Genomic DNA, 22,415 nt, shown 5'->3' with positions numbered 1-22,415 from the left:
TTCGTCTTTTATCGGATATGATTATGATTACTTCTCTATTATTTTGGTATTTGACCATTTTGTTAAGAATGTGTAGAAAAAGGTACAAAATATGTGGATGTGCAACAGCCTTGTTTGAGACAATATTAAATGGAGATTTTGAAGTTCAATCAGCCCCTAATGCATATCAATCTCTTCGTCTTCGAAAGAGCTTCGCGTGGGTATCTCGCACGCTTCAATCGGAGTTCCGTAGAAGAAGTTATGACCGTTTTACGAACACTGCGCTGTCCAGAAAATTACACCCGGCCGGGTACTGTGTTTTTGCACTGAAAAGGTCAGAAAATGGTCGAAAATCATCACTCGGCCGGGTGAATTTTACTCTTTATAATTCTACCCGGCCGGGTACGTTATTTTGGCGTATTTTCTTGCCAAAAACACGATTTTTGATGGGGGGTTAATAGGAAGAACGCCTAGGGTTCACGGATTCAACATTCCACCACCTCCAACACATTCCACACTTCCCCAAGAACCCTTTGAAGAGAGATTTGAAGATTGGAGACTACAAATCGAGAGATTGGAGTCTCTAATCCATAGAATCGTTCCACAAGAGTATCTATTTGCTTTCTTTTATGTATTTGATTGAATCCATTGTTTTGGTTTTCATGAGGAACATGAGTAGCTAATTTTATTGTGGAGTTTTGGTGAAGACTATAATGGATGTTTGTGATTAATTCAAGGACTTCTTTTGATTGCTTAGCTCTTGTGATTCCTTTGTTCATTCTTGTGTCTTTTCAATTCAATTGCTTAGCTACCAATTGAGTTTATTTACCTTTATAGTTGTAATCGAGAGATACCTATCTAGGTTTGATAAAAGAGTGAGCATCACTTTGATAATCTACACTCGAGAGAGGGGAACCTTAGTGAGGGCTTGGGTCTTTTGTTCTATGGAGTTAATCTAAACATATTAGAAGGAGACTTCAATATTAAGGGTTAATCAACGGGGTGAGTACACTCGCGAGGGGGCTCAACCTAGACTAGCGACTTTCCTAGTAATCCTAGAGACATAAAATGGGCAATCGAAGTTGTTGAATCAATCACAATACAATTCTATTGTAGTTGGATCCAAAACTCTACTCTCCTCTTTGTGGTACCTTTTCACTTGTGTTTATTTCCTCTTGTTACTTTTAATTCATTTTTCATTGTTATATGCTTATAGTATTGTTAGAACAAAACCATTTCTCTTGGATTGTCTAGATAGTAATCGAAATTTGTTCGTGGTACTTGAGTTGATACAATCTTGTCTCTGTGGGATACGATACTCTTGCTTACTAATTGCAACACTAGCCCCGTACACTTGCAGGTATTATTTGTGTTAAAATAAGTTGAGTCATTAAGGAGTTAGAACCTAATCTATTGGAGGAGACTATGATAGTTAGTCTAATCTACTGGATAGGTACACTCGAGAGAGGGCTTATCCTAGAATTGCGACTTTCCTAATAATTCTGAAGACGCATAAAGATAAAGGTTCTGTGAGATTAATCATCACTAATAGTAGTTGGATCCTAAAACTCTACATTCATTCGCCTGTTTTTTTTTTTTTTTTTGTTTTTTATATTTGTTTATTTATATCTTGTTTATGAAACCAAAACCAAAAATACTCTGTGTCTCTAGATAGTATATGACGGTTAGTATATGATAGACAGTTGCAATCTTATTCCGTGTATTCGATATCCCATTGACCTTTAGCTATTCTAGATCTACTGATAAGAGAAGAACCCTTATCAAGTGAAAAAGATAAAGAAAGTCACAGAGAAACCGTGCTATGTCGACAATCGAAAATTCTAAACGAAAAAACTAAATAAAGATAAAAGACAATAATTATGATTTCATTGATTTCATAATGAGAATAACAATATCCCTATTTTTACTAAGGATACTAACTTAATGAGCAAAACAAAAGATATGGAAAAGATATGTAATCCCTAAATATCTAACTAAATAATGCAACTAAATAATAATGCAAAATATGAAAGAGATATGGTATAATAAACGTATCAACACCCCCGCGGTTAAAATCCGCCTTGTCCTCAAGGTGGTAACCAAGAAGCAACATCAACGAACAAAGTTGGTGAAAACAAAAGCGTCGAGGTTTCCCCTCATGGATCAAATGCAATCACAAACTTTGAGAACATACGGCTCCTAGTAAGCTTGAAAAGAACTCTATTGCATATCTCCTAGGCAGGTTTCTATTTTCCATAGCGATGTCCAACGTCATCTTTGTCTATCTCGTGGAACAATTGCTTTCCTTCACCCGTAGTGTATCTGAAGAAATCTTGCACCAGGAGAAGCCCATTCTCATCTGGATGATCATCCTTTGCATTCTCAATGGACTCATCTATGTCCTCTTTCCGCACAAAACAAGTCTCATCCACAGAAAGTATGCTCTGGCTTTCACTTTCTAATTGCTTTCGAGTGCCTTCAATAAAAACATTACCAGTGATGTTGTTCTCAAAAGGCAAGGTTTCATCTCCCAGCCCAGAAGATTGTATATCACTTGTTGGCTTCATCTCATTAGCCTTGTCGAGGCAGTGTTGAGTGGTACCATTCTCACTGTATAACACCCTCACTGACCCATCAATTCCAGTTGACTTGGGTATCTCCTCAATCAGTTTCAACAAAGTTCGGTCCTGGAGCTGCTGTGGCTGTGGTGACTACAGTGGGCAATGTGATCGCGGCAGTGGCGACTGGGACAGAAGCTGCGTGGGTTGATATTTATGCAGCCATGGATGGTATTCGGCGTAGGAATTTTGCAACAACGCATCTGAATCCGTGTAGGTGCAAGGCTCTTGCAAGACAACAGCTGCAACCGGCCAGCAGGGCTGTTCATGGTAGAATACGCTTGACGCGGTGGGTCGTAGGCCATTTGTGGATTCTGTGGCCCGACGTAAGGACTTCGCAGCAATTCGTACGAATCCGTGTAGGTGTAGGGAGGCTGCGGGGTTGCGGAAGGGTTGAATTGGTGGCGGTAAAACTCAGGATCATACGCCGACACGAGACCATAGGTGGAAATTTGCTGGTTGGGACCGGGCTGGACATAATTGCACGGCTGTCCGTTGGGCGGGTCTGGTGGAGGTCGTGACTGCGCGACAGTTGTAACAGGCCAAGACGGATATTGCAGCGACACATATGAATCTGTGTAGGTGAACAAGCGTTGTTGTTCGTCCATCACGTCCAACTTCTTGTTTATTCTGTTGCACACAACCATTATCCGATCACATTGGTAAGATAGATAAATTTCTTCGTTGGAAGTCATGGATGGAGGATGAGATCGAAGTGAAAGCACCAGTTGATAAGGGAAGAACCCTTATCAAGTGAAAAAGATAAAGAAAGTCGCAGAGAAACCGTGCTATGTCGACAATCGGAAATTCTAAACGGAAAAACTAAATAAAGATAAAAGACAATTATTATGATTTCATTGCTTTCATAATGAGAATAACAATAGCCCTATTTATACTAGGGATACTAACTTAATGAGCAAAACAAAATATATGGAAAAGATATGCAATCCATACTTGGCAAGGACGTATGTCTAAGCCCAGGGATGATAAACTTAAGGCAAGGGATGAGGACTCTAGTGCACAATTTTTATCAATGTCGTCCCATCCCCCACCTCCCCCTATCTTTAGGGTACTCTTTTTCCTCTTGGGGATTTTATCCCAATGGGTTTTGCCCCAAGAGTTTTTAATGAGGCCCGCCCTCCATCCGCTGGAGGGTACATGTTTGTGGTTTCAGGAGTAGACCCGGACTGCCCCCACATAGGTATGCCTATGTTCATTTGTAAACCTCTACTTGGCAAGGACGTTTGTCTAAGCCCTAAGCTGTCTAAGGAAAAGTCCTTTCTTGGTTTGTGATGTACACTGGCTTGATATAAGCCCTTGGGTATGCCCAAGTTACGGTTGTATTGTGTTATCTCCCCACTCTAGCTCGCTAGCTTGACTAGTTGGCTGTATCCCTCGGGTATGCCCGAGTTATTATTGTACTTTTACTTATTTTATTTGATTTATTTAAAAAAAAGAAGATATGCAGTTCCTAAATATCTAACTAAATAATGTAACTAAATAATAATGCAAGATATGAAAGAGATATGGAATACACATTTTTAGTACTAATAAATAGTGTATCACACGTGAACTTAAAAACCATTCACTAAATCTAAGGAAATGAAAGGTAACTGCCTTTTCTTGCCGGCGTGTGTGATTTGATTAAACGACTGTGATATCTTTCAAAGTGAAAGCGAAGTTCAACAAGACTATAAACTTGCCATACATAAAGGCTACGTGGCTAAATTTTGATGACGAAGTTGGCGTTTGTTTCATGATGATACCCATAATTTTTATTTAGATTAGAGAATATTAAAAAAAATTATCTAGTAAAACCACTGTTCGCTAATAAGATACTTACTTTGACTTTACTCGAGTTTAAAAAATGTACTACTAATAGAAAGTGAGTGGAAAAAGTTAGTGAAAAATGAATCTTAATTCTATAATAAATGTGAATGAAATAAAGTTAGTGGAGTGTGAGGTCCAGTACTAAACATAGTAAAAAACAAATGAGACAATCATTCACAGACATACGAAAATAACAAATCAGGACGATTGTTGAACAAATCAGGACGATTGTTGATAGATGGAAGGAGTATTAATTTATATGATTATAAATATCCTAATTGCATCGTGCTTTTCCCGATTCATTCATTTAAAACACACTCCCCCTGTAAGGTGTATTCATTTCTAATGTCCTAGCCTAAATGAGATACTCCCTCTGTCCCATTAGACATGAAACGTTTTTTTTTTTGAATTGTCCCATTAAAAATGTAACATTTCCTAAAATAGAAATAATTTTATCTCTACTTTTCTTTCTCTCTTACTCTACTCTCTTTTCTTTAACGCACAAAACAACACTACATAAAATCCCTTGCCAAAAAGCAAACGTTTCATATTTATTGAGATAGAGGGAGTATTTTTTTTTTTTTTTTTGCAATAATTAACTCCATTCTCTCTCTTACTTTATTTTACTTTACTCTCCTTTTTTTTCTCCAATTTTATTCTTTTCCCTAATTTAATACTCTTATAATTTTATTCATTACACACCATTGTCTAAATTTCTATGCCAAAATAGAAATGATTCATTTAGACCAGAACGGATAGTGTTATTATTTAGACAACAAAAACCCAATTCAATTGATAAATGGTCCCCTTCTAAACAATAGGTTATCGTATGCTTTGTGTAAGTTGTGACTGAAAATGTAACATAAAATTTCTACGAAAAAAGTGTTGTTATAATGAAAACTAAAATTGGTATAGACCTCAGTCAAATAAAAAATTTAGATGACCATAAATTTAAAAAATAAAATCATGAAACATAAAATGTTAGCATATTTTTAAGAGTAAAGGCCAAATGTGGTCCCTAACATATGACTGTTTTATCAATTTGGTCCTTAACATTATCATTTTGATTTTTTGGTCCCTCACAAATAAACTCCGACCCGAATCGGTCCTCACTGAACAGAACCGTCAAAAAATAGACGGTGATTGCAATTTGACTATATTAAATTACTAATGGTAATTAATTATACCTAATTATAATTCTTAATTCCTATTAAATTACAAATTATTCATTTCATTTTGCAACTGATACTATCTTTTTTTCAATTTTGCTAATAGGAAAAGAATTATAATTAGGTATAACTAATTACCATTAGTAATTTAATATGGTCAAATTGCGGTCATCGTCTATTTTTTGACGGTTCTATTATGTGAGGACCGATTCGGATCCGAGTTTATTTGTGAGGGACCAAATAATCAAAAAGATAATGTTAAGGACTAAATTGATAAAACGATCATATGTTAGGGAGCACATTTGGCCTTTACTCTATTTTTAAATGATTCTTTATAATTTGTAAAAGAAAATAGAGTAGTACATCAATAAAATTAAAGTCTTATTAGCAGGCTTAGGAGTTAGGGAACTTCTTGAAATAATTTATGCACGGTGGATTTAACTAGGAAAGTATCACCTAATCTGCATCCTAATACATTTCTTACTCTACCCCTCACAAACACCTAATCTGCATCCTAATACATTTCTTATTCCACCCCTCACGAACATGTTTTAAAACTGATATTCAGCAATGATATAACGAATAATCATCGTTATTCCACTATTGAAATCAAGATTATTAAATAAAAATACAATTTTGTCACATAAAAAAATTACTATTTAAACTCAGCATTAGAGAGAGAGACTCAAAATAAACATTTATTACAAAAAGATATCAAGAAATGATTTGCGGCTTTATTATGAAGACAGCAGGAAACTAACTTTTCGATTTAAAAACTAAAAATATTATAATCATAATAATAATCTAGCTTAAGGAGAAGGAAAAGTACCTTGGTTTTGTGAATTTTCTTCTTTCGTTCGTTTTGGTTGGCTTTCAGGTTCAATCCTCCCTTATTTCAAACTACAAATTCATACACCTATTACCTATATACACTAAACTTTACGGTCAAATTCGAAAATAAGAAAACTTGAAAAACATAACAGAAGATAAACATAATCCTAGTTGTACTTCTTTTCCAATTCTTTGTTTGTATTATGAAAGCATCTGTGCTTGAAAGGATTTTGGGGTCGAATAAAATTCTATGGAGCAATGAATTAAATTTGAATTAAATTTATGAAAAAAGAAAATACCATTTATGGCAGTGTTGCTTATTATCTTGGGTCGTCTCTGGTTCAATTCTCAGCAGGCTCAAACTTCAGTATACAAAGAAGCCAAAAATGGTGAGCAATTCAGCCTTGATTTAATTAGTTTCCAATCGTTGAGATCTGTGCAATGATTCATTAATGATTGAATATTCTAAATTTCGTTGACTTAATTAGTTTATTTAACGTTGAGATCTCTGCTATGCATATGCAGCCATGTGCTTCTTTTTTTTTTTTAAAGATGGGAGGTATTTGACCACAATTTGTTTAAAAGGGTTATCCTCCTATAAGTTGATTAATTATCTCTCTAATTACAAGTGGCTGGCTACTTTTAATATTTTTTTAGTAAGTGTTTAAATAAAAGTTTCTTTTATTTTTAATATTTTTATCTCTATTGATATCCACTGCAAGCCACGTTTCATCAAGTAACTCAATATAGACCATGCTCTTATCCAAGTCTCATTTTCACGTTTCAGAAACACTAATAAGTAGGAGTAGTTTTATCAACATTCTTTTCAATTTGTGATTTTGAAAATAATTAATTAATGTACAAATATGAACGGCCTCGTATAATAATTATATTCATACAAGATGTAATTCAATAATACTCAACACAATAACACACATATCTGCTTAGCATAGACTGCGGTTTGAAGTCTCATTTATCTTTTTCCATTTTAAATAAATGGAACCTTTCATTCACCTGAATAACAATGCCTATGGATTGATATTCACAAACCTTATCTTGGAGATTCAGCGTGATTTCCTGATTTTTGTTGAAATGGTTTTGGTTGTAAGCATCTTTAACTCCTGCAAATAATATATTGACCGAACCTCTTTGGGGAGGGTGTCCAGACATGGACAATTGCGGATTTCAATTTTTGAAGGCTATAGAATACATTATCTTCAATTTGTAGATTGCTTAGGTTCCATAACTCTTGGATGCACAACACTTCAAGAACCGGAAAATCGAGTTTACAGATACTCATTTGTTGCCCTGTGTAGGCATTCCGCAACATGAGGGTGTGTGATACGGATGTTTGTTGGAGGGGAGTGGTTTGGCCAGAATAATAGGGAAGTAGTTAGTGGGGAAATCCCAAGATTATCTCGCCTGATTAGTTAGTTCAATTTATGAGATTTTATTGTTATTTTGAATTATTGTAGATTTGTTTAGCCGCCTATATAAGGTGGGTCAGTAGGAGTAGCTGATCATCTTGGAGAGATCAGTTTATTGGACGAGTTTTTCTCGTAGTCCTCCTTCGTGAGGATTAGGCCTCTGCGGAGGATTTCCCTTTCCTGTTTTGCTATTCAGATTTGCTATTAAGTTTCTGTCTATTCCAATTCAGTCAAATAAAACTGAGATATTATTTCCAGATTCATTATTATTCTCTTAGGGTAGTTTATCAAATCATATGTGGAGGAGTTTATTCCTCTAAAGCATTTCTGTAGAGCACGACTTGTTAGATATTTTAGTGTAATTGGATTAACTTGAATGATCGATTATTGTTATAATGATACATCATTTAAGTATGGAGGTGCGAAGTGCACGCTTATTTGAATTCGTTATAATATTAGGAGCGAAGCTCCTAGATAGATGAACGGGGGTCCGGGGGCAGCGCCCCCGGGTAGCGGGGTCCAAGGGGCGGCAGCCCCTGGCGGGGTCCAAGGGGCAGAGCCCCTGGCTGGGGTCGAGCTGTATCGGAAATTCATCCGAAAATATAATTTCCGAAAGTCGAAGAACTAAATTGCAATTTTGGAAACCTTTGAAATTCGGTTATTTTCGGTTTCATCTCCCAACAGTTGCAATGTTTCATTGCACTGTTTCATCTTCTTCTTCTACTGATCATTTTCTGGTTCATCATCATCGAAAAACACAAACATATGATCTTCTAATACTCTGAATTTTATTCGATCAAACATTTTGGTTGAACCCCGAAATTGATTTGATCTGAAAGTGATAAACACGACTTTCAGATATCCAGTTTTTGTTTCTCTGTTTTATATCTCCCTAACAAAGATCAAATCAAAATGTCGAACAAAGAAACGATGAAGGAAGGAGCGAAAGGTTTCGGAAAGTTAGATAAGTTTGCTGGCCAGGACTTTAGACGCTGGCAAAAGAAGATGCATTTCATGCTGACAAATCTCAAGGTGGTGTACGTTCTGAGTACTCCCATGCCCGAGGCTGTTGATAATGAAACTCTGGAACAGACGAAGAGGCGGATGAAGTGGGAGAACGATGACTACATATGTCGTGGTCACATCTTAAACGGTATGTCTGATTCCCTCTTTGATGTGTATCAAAATGTAGAGTCTGCTAAGGAATTGTGGGATTCTCTCGAAGCCAAGTATATGGCAGAAGATGCCTCTAGCAAGAAATTTCTTGTTGGTAACTTTATCAACTATAAAATGGTTGATTCGAGGCCTGTCATGGAACGATACAATGAATTGTTGAGGATATTGGGAGAATTTTCCCAATATGATATGAAAATGGATGAATCTATTTCTGTTTCTAGTATTATCGATAAATTGCCACCTTCTTGGAAGGATTTTAAAAATAATCTGAAACACAAGAAGGAGGAACTGAACTTGGTCGAACTTGGAAGTGATTTCCAAATTGAACAGTCCATACGTGATATGGAAAAGAGTTCTGGTGGTAATACTAAAAATGTGGTCGGTTCTTCTGTGAACATGGTGGAAGAGGGTGAATCCTCAAAGGCTGGTAAAGAGAAACGTAAGTTTCAAGGGAAACGGAAGTTTCAAGGTTATAACAGTAAGGATGGGAATAAGAATCCCAAACTGACTTGCTGGAAGTGTGGCAAATCCGGGCACTTCAAGAAGGATTGTAAGTCTGGAAAGGGTGGAGGAAAAGGGAAAAACGAGGCTGGTCAAAATGGATCCAAGGATTCAGAAAAGCAATCAGGTTCGTCTTTTGTACCTAATGATCATTCGGTTGAGAATTATTATGCATCAATAATCTCTGAAGCATTTTATGTGCAGGATGATGATATCTCATGGTGGATTGATTCGGGTGCAACATGTCATGTATGCAAGGATCGTCAATGGTTCAAGGACTTTAAACCAATTGAAGATGGATCTTCCTTGAAGATGGGCAATGTTGCAACTGAACCAATCAAAGGAATAGGATCTGTTAGCCTAGTATTTACCTCTGAAAATTCGTTATTGTTAGAAAATGTTATGTATGTACATGGAATTCGTAAAAACTTAGTTTCTGGTATTATATTGAATAGTTGTGGCTATAAACAAGTATTAGAAAGTGATAAATACATTCTGTCAAGGCATGGTAATTTTATTGGCTTTGGTTATATTTGTGGCATGTTTAGGTTGAATCTAGATGTCTCTTTTGTGAATAATTCTGTTTGCATGACCTCTTCAAGTATTGGTAATCATGTTAGTAAATCAGAATTGTGGCATGCTAGACTTGGACATGTTCATTATAAGAGATTAAAAGATATGTCGAAAATGAGTTTGATACCTGCTTTCGAGTTGAATAATGAAAGGTGTAAAACTTGCATGTTAACTAAAATAACTAGACAACCTTTCAATAAGAATGTAAATAAAGAAACTAAGGTATTAGAACTTATACATAGTGACTTGTGTGATTTTCATTCGACTCCATCACTTGGTAATAAAAAGTATGTAGTTACTTTTATGGATGATGCTACTAGATTTTGCCATGTCTATCTATGTCATTCAAAAGATGAAGCTCTTGATAAATTTAAAATCTTTAAGGAAAGTGTAGAGCTTTATCATGGTGTGAAGATTAAAACTCTTCGCACTGATAGGGGAGGTGAGTATTATGATCCAGCGTATTTTGAATCGACTGGTATAGTACATCAAACGACTGCTCCATATACACCACAACAAAATGGTGTAGCTGAAAGAAAGAAAAGAACGTTGAAAGAAATGATTAATTCAATGTTGTGTTATTCTGGCCTAAGTGAAGGATTTTGGGGTGAGGCTATGTTAACGGCCTGTTATTTGTTGAATAGAGTTCCTAACAAAAGGAACAAGATTACCCCTTATGAACTTTGGCATAAGAAACCTCCAAAATTGAGTTATCTTAGAGTTTGGGGTTGTCGAGCAGTGGTAAGACTAACTGACCCTAAAATGAAAACCATAGGTCAAAGAGGCATAGATTGTGTGTTTCTGGGGTATTCAGAAAATTCTGTTTGTTATAGGTTCTATGTCTTAGAACCTAATGACTATGTATCTGTGCACTCTATTATTGAGTCAAGGGATGCTGATTTTGGCGATGAGGATAGATTCACGTCTATACCTAAACCTGGAGGCATGATTGCAAGGTCTAGTAACTCTGATGATGTTACTGGAAAGGTGATAGATACACCTCCTGAGGCTAGGAGAAGTAGTAGAGCAAGAAAAGTTAAGTCCTTTGGAAATGATTTCCAATTGTACTTACTTGAAGGATCAAGAAATGAAATTAATTTTCAATATCAGTATTGCTTTACTATTGGTGATGATCCAAGGACTTGCTATGGCTTCAAGAGATTCCGCTTTTTGGAAAGAGGCAATCCAAGAGGAGATGGATTCTATAATCCAAAATGGTACTTGGATACTGACTGATTTACCACCTGGTTGTGAAGCTTTAAATAGCAAATGGATCTTCAAAACGAAGATGAAGGTGGATGGAAGCATAGACAAATATAAAGCCAGATTAGTTATCCAAGGCTTTAGGCAAAGGGAAGGAATTGATTATTTTGACACCTATGCTCCTGTTGCTAGGATTTCCACAATTAGATTATTGTTAGCACTTGCTGCTATACATAATCTTGTAATTCACCAAATGGATGTCAAAACTGTCTTCTTGAATGGTGAATTAAATGAAGAGATTTATATCAAACAACCAGAAGGCTTTGTCATGCCTGGTAATGAACATAAGGTTTGTAAGTTGGTAAAATCTCTTTATGGACTAAAGCAAGCCCCCAAACAATGGCATCAGAAGTTTGATGACGTAGTATTGTCTAATGGTTTTGTATTAAACCAAGCAGACAAGTGTGTATATAGCAAATTTGATGCTACCGGTAAAGGGGTTATCATTTGCCTATATGTGGATGACATGTTGATCTTCGGTACTGACCAAGATCAAGTTGATAAAACAAAGACATTTTTGTCATCTAAGTTTGAGATGAAAGACATGGGGAAAGCTGATGTGATTCTTGGAATTAAGATCACACATGGAGAACAAGGAATTTCCATTTCTCAATCACATTATATTGAGAAGATTTTGGAAAAATTTAACTTCAAAGATTGTTCTCCAGTTAAGACTCCTTTTGATCCTAGTGCAAAGCTTGTACCTAATAAAGGAGTTGCTGTGAATCAGCTTGAATATTCAAAGGCTATTGGATCACTAATGTATGCTATGATTAGTACCAGACCCGATATAGCCTTTGCAGTTGGAAAGTTGAGTCGATATACTCATAATCCAAGTTTAATCCATTGGCAAGCCATGAATCGAGTATTTAAGTATTTAAAAGGAACAATGGATTATAGGTTGTCTTATTCTGGATTTCCTTCTGTTCTTGAAGGTTATTCGGATGCAAGTTGGATCACCAATATGGAAGATCATTCTTCCACAAGTGGTTGGGTATTCCGTCTTGGAGGTGGTGCTATATGTTGGGCATCAAAGAAACAAACTTGTATAACAAATTCAACAATGGAATCGGAGTTTGTGGCATTAGCAGCAGCTGGTAAAGAGGCTGAATGGCTAAGAAATTTGATATATGAGATTCCATTGTGGCCTAAACCGATATCACCTATATCTATCAGATGTGATAGTGCTGCTACCTTGGCTAAGGCATATAGTCAAGTGTATAATGGAAAGTCAAGACACTTAGGTGTTAGATATAGCATGATTCGTGAACTTATTTTGGATGGTGTGATATCTGTGGAGTTTGTAAGAACTCATGACAACTTAGCCGATCATTTAACCAAAGGGTTAAGTAGAGATCTTGTGTACAAATCGGCTATAGGGATGGGATTAAAGTCCATTACAAATCTCTGATATTAAGATACCCAATTCCCATTTAGTATGACACTAGATGCAGAATTCAATGTGGAAAACTTAATGTTGGAGATTGGAACACATTTGAAAATCGTCCCAAGGTATGTGTTCGGACCTACAAGTTAAGGAGGTTGAATATATAGATTCTTAATAGTTCTTTTAAAAAATTGCAAATGTAGGTACAAGAATAAAGGAGCTACCTATATAAGCATGAAGTTTAGCCGCTTCAAGAAGCTGGGACTTGGTTTCGATATGTTTATGAAGGATAAGGACATAGGCTAGTAAAATATAGTGTCAAGATAGAACTATTCATATGTAAACTTTTGTGTACATTATCTTCGTGTGTTCAATGTGAGTTCCCAGGGTTCAATCCTTAGTGACACCCGGGGTATTCGAATATTTGGAATGTGTAATGTACTAATATGAAATTCAATCGTTACGATATTTCATTTATGCAAAAGTTTGAATGTTTGAGATGACTTGTTTTAGTTAATCAAGGATTGCACTAAAATAGGGGAGGATTGTTAGATATTTTAGTGTAAATGGATTAACTTGAATGATCGGTTATTGTTAAAATGATACATCATTTAAGTATGGAGGTGCGGAGTGCACGCTTATTTGAATTCGTTATAATATTAGGAGCGAAGCTCCTAGATAGATGAACGGGGGTCCGGGGGCAGCGCCCCCGGGTAGCGGGGTCCAAGGGGCGGCAGCCCCTGGCGGGGTCCAAGGCAGAGCCCCTGGCTGGGGTCGAGCTGTATCGGAAATTCATCCGAAAATATAATTTCCGAAAGTCGAAGGACTAAATTGCAATTTAGGAAACCTTTGAAATTTGGTTATTTTCGGTTTCATCTCCCAACAGTTGCAATGTTTCATTGCACTGTTTCATCTTCTTCTTCTACTGATCATTTTCTGGTTCATCATCATCGAACAACACAAACATATGATCTTCTAATACTCTGAATTTTATCCGATCAAACATTTTGGTTGAACCCCGAAATTGATTTGATCTGAAAGTGATAAACACGACTTTCAGATATCCAGTTTTTGTTTCTTTGTTTTATATCTCCCTAACACGACTTGTGCTCATTCTTGTCAACAGCCTTTACTCCTAACCGTGTGTAAAACATGCAGCGTCCCTAGTATTGGCATGGGATCTTCACTAAGACAGCTATTTGCCAACGTCAAGGACTTTACCAAGTAAGAGAAACTATTCGGAAACCTATCAAGGCGTCCATCTAATTTGAGTGTTCTCACTTATGGTAGATTACCAAGCTCATCCAAGCAAGGCATGCTTCTGAAACCGGTGCCCTCTTAGGTGGCGTAAATATTTCTTGTCGGACAATGACACGAAGATCTTGCTCACGGCCGAGTTTGGATCCAATTCTTGTACACCCAATTTCTCAATCACTCTCAAGCCTATGAGCTGATCGTCATATATCATACTATCAACTGAGGCCGAGGTTAACGTCTTCGGACGCTGAATCACATTCATCTTGAAAGGCTTCTTGCAAATGACATCAGAATGCAGAGGTGGACAAGGCTACCCATTTCCCATATAGTGTCTGATATTTATACCATAAGGTTTTGAGCAATCTCAAGAACCTCAAGATTCACCAAGCACCCCAACGAGCTCGGGAGCTCTTTTATGTAATTGTTTCTCAATCCAAATATATTAATTTCGTCAATATGCCGATTGTTTCAGGTAAAAACTTCAACCCGAAATCTTCCAAGTCAAGTATTTTAAGTTCTTAAAAGCCTTTCCAATAAGATGGACTAGCTTTGAAATAACCACCTCCGTGGAAGAAGAGAGAAACAGGATACTTATCTCGATTCGTTGAGTGGAAGAAATTGTCTCTGCTACAAATGATGTCACAATGGCGAGGATTTTCAAGGAGTCGATTGTTTCCATTGTTTCGAAAGATCTCAAAACCTATTCCCTCATCAGCTTTTTTAATGGAAAGTCTGTGTAGCATGGGATTCATGTAACACCGTGTGCTCTTGTTGTTGACTTCAACTATAACAGACTCATCAACTAAACCATCTAAATATGATTCACTATCATCCCCTCCTCCAACTGTTGCATCCCAAATCTGCAACAACTTATGTAACAGCCCGCCCTCCTAGGGTACAATAAATGCGGCAACTGCTATCAAACGGACTCGAAGAAATGAACAAAGGCTAGGTGAAAGTAGGTTTTTTCTTAGTGCGTTCAGAAGGAAATAAACAGGTTCCCTCGGTCCAGCAAATCCACCAGATCACGCGGTCTAGGAACTCGTTGGTCGCAGGAAATCCTGGTCGTCGGACACACAGAGCACTTCTTTCAAAAACCCTCAACCACTTTACTAAACCTAGTATAGGGAAGTAGGGATCGATCCCACAGAGAAGCATGCGTAATACTCATGTTCAAGGATTTGGACTTGTTTTTAGTGTTGGCTGCTGCCACGCATTTTTTCTGGGTTGAGGAAAACAAATTAAACTTGACTTGGGAATCTTAAAACTCCTACGCTAATCGCTAGACCTAGGCGAAATAACAAGAGAGCGTTGTGAGAAAGTTAACTGCTCAATCACCAGATCTAAGAAAACTACTCCAATTACCTAGACCTAGGAAATAAACTGACTGTGGGGACCATGACTGAAAAAGCAGAGTACGGACGAAAAGTTGACAGAATAACTAACTCGAGTACTAACTAACAGCGACATCATCTTCTACAACCAAATTGCGTAAAAACTCATAAGAAAATCAACATGAACGAAATCAGAGCAGAGCAAACTAAATCTAAGTCAAATTTACGCATAACAACGAAGAACTAAACAGATATCCAGACGCTAGACGAAGTAAAGCATAAAACAAGAAGAAAACTCAAATCCATCTAACAATTTCCTTTTCTCGCTTCGGATTCAACCTCAGACGCTAAATCCACTCCGGATCCAAGCGTCCGACACAAACTCCAACCAACAAAAACACTTCATCACTTCAGATTCGAACAACAACCTCCAATCAGTCAATAAACCAGAGATTTATCACCGAATTCCCATATCAAACACCACAACATCAAAATAATATAGAGATCGACATAATACTTGTTAAAATAAACTCTCAGCAGCGAGATCTACGTAAATCAACTCAAAATATCACAACTAAACGCAAATCAACAAAAGCGAAAAGATAACGAGTATCATCAACAGCCAAGTCGACTCCCAAAAGTGAAGTGCGACCGCAAAATGCGAAACAACTGAAATTAAAAGAGATTGTATCTTCGTCCACACGCGGACGGTGTTGCAACTGAGAAACTTCTAAAGAAAGGAACCCTCCGTAACCCGAACTACCCCAGATCTCCCATTCCCAAGTGTGTGTTATGTGTGTGAGCTAAAAGAGAGTGAAAAAGTGATCTGATGTGCGTTGCATGCTCTTCTATATATAGGCGTTGGAGTGGGGCCCAGCGAGGTATAGATAGACCTTGTTGCCCTCAGCTATTGACTCCCTCCGTCACGCCTTCTTTTCTTTTGAATTCTGCTCACTTTACTTCATTCCTTTGCTAGACCATCTCCTTCAGCATTTCCTCGATCTAGCGATTTTTCTCACATACCTGGCTTATGAAACGTGTTAGACCCAACAAATTATAACGCTTTTCACCACATAACCGATGCATGAAATTAGCCTTATCAAACTGCTCACACTTAAACCATACTTGTCCTCAAGTATAAAGACAAGAAAAGAAAAAGAATAAGGCGAATTTCAAGCAAGGTTATCTCCTGACCGACTCCTAGATCTAGACACAATTAAAACTTAAAAAGTTTAAGAAAAACATACAAACACATAAACACATATACATGAGCTAGCTTCAACTTTTAGGCATCCGTCCCCACAAGATTAAGGTCAATTCAATAGGTTGCACTCCTCCAAATAGGCCCTTTCCCTTCCTTTACCTAGTCAATCTGTCAGCTTGTCAAGATAGCCTTTTACTTACCCGATTGTTGGATTCACTCGATCACTCATTCCTCACCAGGGATGTTAGGATCGATTCTCTCTTAAGTTAATGCTAAACCACTGAAGCGTCGGGTTATGAGAGTTCCTCCTTTCCTGGGTCAGGCTATTATCATTCCTGCCCTCTAGACAATTTCCCTTTGGACTTCGTCGAGCTTATTCCTCCTCTTTTCTATATTATCTTTTTTTTCCTGGACTTCGTCCAGCTCATTCCTCCATTCCTCCTCTCTTGTGGACTTCGTCCAGCTTATAACACCTTACCCTGGACTTCGTCCAGCTTATACCTTCATAACCCAATTTCCCATTTTTTTTTCTCCTTCACAGCTCTTCTCCCTAAGCATTCAGTGGCGGCCCCTGAACACGTGTTAACTCGAAGTTATTTAAGGCTTATAACTCACTATTATAGTAGGGCTTCACATCTAGGTCAGTAGAGGCATCCTCCATCGTTCTCGCTTCACTCAGATTAACTAGGCTTATTTAAGGAAAAAGCTTCTAAGTTGGAAATGCCTCCTATCTTCAATTACTTTCACTAAGGGAATCATGCCGTATTATATTCACTGGCTCATGCGACAACACTTAGACTTAAAGACTCTTAATATGCAGACAAAGTAATGCATTGACTCCTCTCCCCCTCCCACTTCACTCAAGCTTGTCCCCAAGCCATCGCCGTGAAGGGGGGAAACAGAGAGATCAATGCAAAATAACAAAACAGGTTACAAAAACAGAAAACACAAACTTCTCACACTTAGACCAAGCATTGGGCTAAGTGTGAGAATTGCACAATAAAACAGAAAATACAAACTTCTCACACTTAGACCAAGAATTGGGCTAAGTGTGAGAAAAACACAATAACACAGAAAATACAAACTTCTCACACTTAGACCACGCAGTGGGCTAAGTGGGAGAAGATACAACAATTATAAAAACACACATAGGTAACAGAAATAATAAAAAAAACTAAAAGAATGAAAATAAAAGTTACTTGGTCAAGGGATGGTGATTCACTTCTGGGGCTGGCTCCCTTGAGAGCCAGACTGGGGTAGGATTCCGGGTCGGGTCATTCTTACTTTCTTCTTTGCTGGCTGCTCCAGCTCTTCCTCCTCCTATGCTGCTTGTTCGAGTACTGGCTTCCTTACTATAGACTTTGATTTAGATGGGGCTGGAACTTGTTTGGGAACGGCCGGGGGGATCAACTGCTTGAGCGATTGCTGCGATTGCCTGACGGAGGGACTGCTCTGAATGGGCTGCTTGACTTCACTGCTGGACCCAGGAGTTGTCTTCGACTGGGTCAAGGGGAGCGTCTGCTGCATCCACTTAACATTTTCATTGAAAGCTCCACCGCTTCCGTCATTCGCTCATTCTGTTTGGCGATGTTGCCCCTCAGGGTCTTCACTTCCTAATCCCACCGAGTTCCTTAATCATTTCCCTCCTCATTGACTGCATTTCCTTCTTCATGTCCTGGACTTCCTTGCGTAGCTCTTCAATCTCTTCACTTGGCATGGCTTCCTCGGCTTCCTCCGGCTCTGCTTTCACCTTATCTCCCAACGAGTAGAAGAGAGTTTTGGTGCCGTGAGTCTGCAGCAACCCCTTATTGAAAAATTAATCAACACTGAACACTTCTGGGGGTTCGCACATGACTACCAACGGAGCGGTCTTGGCAATTTTCATTTCTATGTTCCTCTGGAGGTAAGCGCCGATGAGGTGGCAGGTGTACATATGACGCGCAGGGTTGCTCGTCATTTGGTGGCACGCCTGCGACAGCCAATATCCTAGGTGCACCTTTACACCTTTCGCCATGCACCATGTGAGGTAGAGGTCGGTAGTTGTGAGAGCTGAATTCGTGGTACCCATCAAGTAGTAACTGACAAACGTCTGAGCAAAACGGAGAATCTGGTCTTCAATGTAGGAGGCCTTGGAGTAGCTGGACTTAAACGTACCCGCCTTGGGGTGCGTAATCAGTTCCCATGCCGTCTGCACCTTGAAACCGGGTGTGTTCTTTGGCACTCCAGCCATCCTATCATTCCACGCCCCCTCTTCATCCTCGGCTTGGGTAAACAACCCCATCCGCAAAGACCACTCCCGAATGCTCATCTCATACTCTTCATTAAAAAGCCTGAACGTTATAGAATCCGCGTCGAGATCAGTGGTATTCTTCAAACGAAAGGTGGAGAAAAACTCCCTTGCTAGATCCACTGGCACCCTCTCCTGACTGTGCTGTAATAACCATTCAAATCCTATCGATTGGATACAAGCGCGGAATTCCTTATCACATGCAATCATTTTCAGCTCCCTCGAGCTGTACTGCTTCCCTGACCTGGCCATCTTCCCGGCGCTACATCTTTCCTTATACACTATGATCCTCTTTTGGTCGTCGAACTGCCTCATCTCTTCTAACAACTCTTTAGTCAGCCAGACTTCCAGACGTCCTGGAATTGGCTCTTCTTCAGCTTCTTCAGAGTCATAGATGGGTTCAGGGATGGGCTCATCTTGTTCCTCGACAGAGGGTTCCTCGGTTATAGGGGAAAGGGTCTCCTCGACCTCCTGGACGGAGGGAGCTTTCCTAGACCGGGTAGATGAGGTCGCAGCCGCCTTTCCTTTCCTCGCCCTTTCCTTGGCCAAGCGCTGCTCCTCTGCCTCTGCTACGTCAGGAACTAAGTCATCGACTTCATCGAGGAGGCTCCACCTGGTGCGCCTCCTTTCTGCCCTCTCATCAATCTTCGGTTCATCTTCATCCTGGTCGCCTACCAGGTCCACAATCAATTTCAGCCCTCCCTCGGGCTCCGGTACTCCAGTCGTGAGTAGATCTGCTTCTTCCAATAGCTTTTCCGGGGTTTCCCCCTCGCCAACCAACATCGGGGTTGCCCCCTTAATATAAATGGGGTTCTCCCCCCTGACATCTCCTGGGGTTGCCCTCTCTTCCATAGGTTCAGGGGTTGCGCCCCTGAAATCGGTTGGGGTCTCGTCCCCAGTTTCCAAAGGGGTTTCCCCCTCAGCAACATTCTCTAACACAGGGGTTTCCCCCTCAATCACACTATCCACAATAGGGGTTACCCCCTCCACCACTTCATCGAAAACAGGGGTTTCCCCCTCACAAACTTCCCTACCTTCAAGATTAGGGTTCTCAGGTTCTTGCCTTTCTGTCTCCACCATGGTTTCGTCGTTAGTCGGTCCGTCACCCTCCGGTCGTTCGTGTACTGCCTCCTCTTCCTCCGCCTTCTGTGAAGCGGTTTCTGCATGTTGAGATGTAGAATCTTGCGGTCCTTCTTCATGAAGATTTGCCGGTTGTGCAGTCGAGTCTGCCGGAATCGTCAGTGGTGGTACGACCGGCGCAGACTGCATCAGGCTAGCGGCGAACATGGCATACACTTCTTTTGCTTTCTCGACGCTCCCCAATTTCTGCGTCAATTCCGCCAACAGGGCTGGGTCGTATACCGTGCTTTGTGAACTTCCAGTGCGTTGGGTAAAATCCATCGGTGCAGATCTGAAAAATGAGAGAAAAAACTAGTCGAATTTGGTTAGGGTTTAGTTTCTAGAGAGAGAGAGCGAAAGTAGAGAGAATGGAGAGTAAATCAGATTTCGTCAATTTGGGATTATTGGAGAGAGAAAGACGACGGTTGCTTTTCTGATGAAAAGATGGTGCAGTTGCAGGCATGATGCAAGCAACCGTACAACTTCCATAAATATCGGCCAGATTTTGAATTTCAAAATATCTTTTTCCCTCCTTGACCCCTTCCTCCAGGCTTCCCTTGACTTCTCCCTTCAGATTCTTCTCTAGCTGATTCCCTTGACCATGTCCTACATAAAAAAGAAATGAAGGTTCCAGACTCCTAGGTCAAGGTTAGAGTATAAAATATCGGTTCCCTTCGGAGTCTGGTGCTTCGAAAATATTTTTGGATTTTCTAAGTTTGAAAAGCAATTAAACTATTTACACACTTTTTTTTTTAAAAAGTATTCCCGAGATTCCCTGGTTCAGTTTGTATTTTCAAAATTGTTAACTTATTCCTTGACCCAGGAATTCATCGGGAATTACCCCCCCCCCCCCCGTCCGTTTAGGCGATAGTAGCGAGTGTATGTAGTGGAACTTCGTCCATAATACACAACTCGCAATTATCCCTATAGACTTTCACTCTATGACCATTGACAAGGAAAGAAACAGAGTTCGGAGCACTTCCCTGGATCTCCACTGCTCCGTTTGCTCGGATGCCGATGATGGTATATGGGCCGATCCATTTAGACTTCAGTTTTCCTGGCATTAGCTTGAGCCAGGACTGAAAAAGGAGCACCTTCTGTCCCACATGAAGTTCCTTGACCCGGAGATTCTTATCATGCCATAACTTCTTTCTTTCTTTGTACCACATGGCAGACTCAAATGACTCGAGCCGAAGTTCCTCCAATTCTTGCAATTGTAACTTCCTCTCTTCTTCGCAAGCTATCGGCTTCATATTCAGTTCTTTCACTGCCCTGTACGCCTTGTGCTCAATACCAACAGGTAAGTGGCACATCTTGCCAAACACAAGTCTGTAAGGCGACATTCCAATAGGCGTTTTAAAAGCAGTTCTGTAAGCCCACAATGCGTCTCCGAGCCTCTTGCTCTAGTCCTTCCTTGACGGATTAACTGTTTTCTCCAATATCTCCTTGATCTCGCGATTAGAAATCTCTGCCTGGCCATTAGACTGAGGATGGTATGGAGTCGATACTCTATGGTGAACACCATATTTCTTCATCAAAACCTCGATGGTGCGATTATAGAAATGAGTCCCTTGATCCGAGACGATGGCCCGAGGAACTCCATATCTGTTGAAAATATTGGCCTTCAAAATTTTTGCCACCTCCTTCGATTCGCATGTTATGGTGGCCTTAGCTTCTATCCACTTAGACACATAGTCCACTGCAACCAATATATATATATATTCCCACAAGACGATGAGAACGGTCCCATGAAGTCCATTCCCCACACATCAAAAATTTCGCACACTATCACCGGGACCTGAGGCATCTCGTCTCTCCTTGAAATCCCCCCCGTCTGCTGGCACCTCTCGCAACATTGGCAGAAATCAAAAGCATCCCTATTTAGCGTCGGCCAATAAAAACCGCTGTCCAAGACTTTCCTCGCTGTCTTCCTTGGTCCAAAGTGGCCTCCACATGCTAACGTGTGGCAATGAATTAACACATCTCTTTGTTCCCATTCGGGATTGCAGCGTCTAATCACTTGATCTGAGCACATTTTCCACAGGTAAGGATCGTCTTAAAAGTAATATTTAGCTTCACTTCTAATCTTCATCCTCTGGGTCCGGGAAACTTCGTCTGAACTTGGCATCTCTCCCGTGACCAAGTAGTTGGCTAAATCAGCAAACCATGGTTCTGCATTTAGTGTGCGCTTCCCCTTATCCGATTCCCCTAGACTGGTCAGAGCCAAAACTGCTTCCCAGTTAGGTGGTCTAGGAAATTTCTCCAGAAGGTACAAATTCTCCTCGGGGAAGGTATCGGGTATGGCCTCTTCTGTTTCCCCCTGATGTATTCTGCTCAAGTGGTCAGCTACTCTATTTTCCGTTCCTTTCTTGTCTCTTACTTCCCAATCAAACTCCTGCAAGAGTAACACCCAACGGATTAATCTCGGCTTAGACTCTTTCTTAGCCAGCAAGTACTTAA

The 22,415-nt window shown here is 39.6% G+C and overlaps 2 pseudogenes; one reads left to right on the top strand and one right to left on the bottom strand.

Annotated features, from left to right (window-relative positions):
* Positions 1-12,127: 12,127 nt before the first annotated feature.
* Positions 12,128-12,778, top strand: LOC148932751 (secreted RxLR effector protein 161 pseudogene; annotated as a pseudogene).
* Positions 12,779-13,873: 1,095 nt separating this feature from the next.
* Positions 13,874-22,415, bottom strand: part of LOC125202201 (putative disease resistance RPP13-like protein 3) — a 42,425-nt pseudogene continuing 33,883 nt past the window's right edge.

Source organism: Salvia hispanica, chromosome 2, assembly GCF_029641045.1.
Source record: "Salvia hispanica isolate PSC_SH4W2 chromosome 2, Shi_PSC_v1, whole genome shotgun sequence".
Classification (NCBI taxonomy): domain Eukaryota; kingdom Viridiplantae; phylum Streptophyta; class Magnoliopsida; order Lamiales; family Lamiaceae; genus Salvia; species Salvia hispanica.
This window is presented reverse-complemented; position numbering and strand designations above follow the sequence as displayed.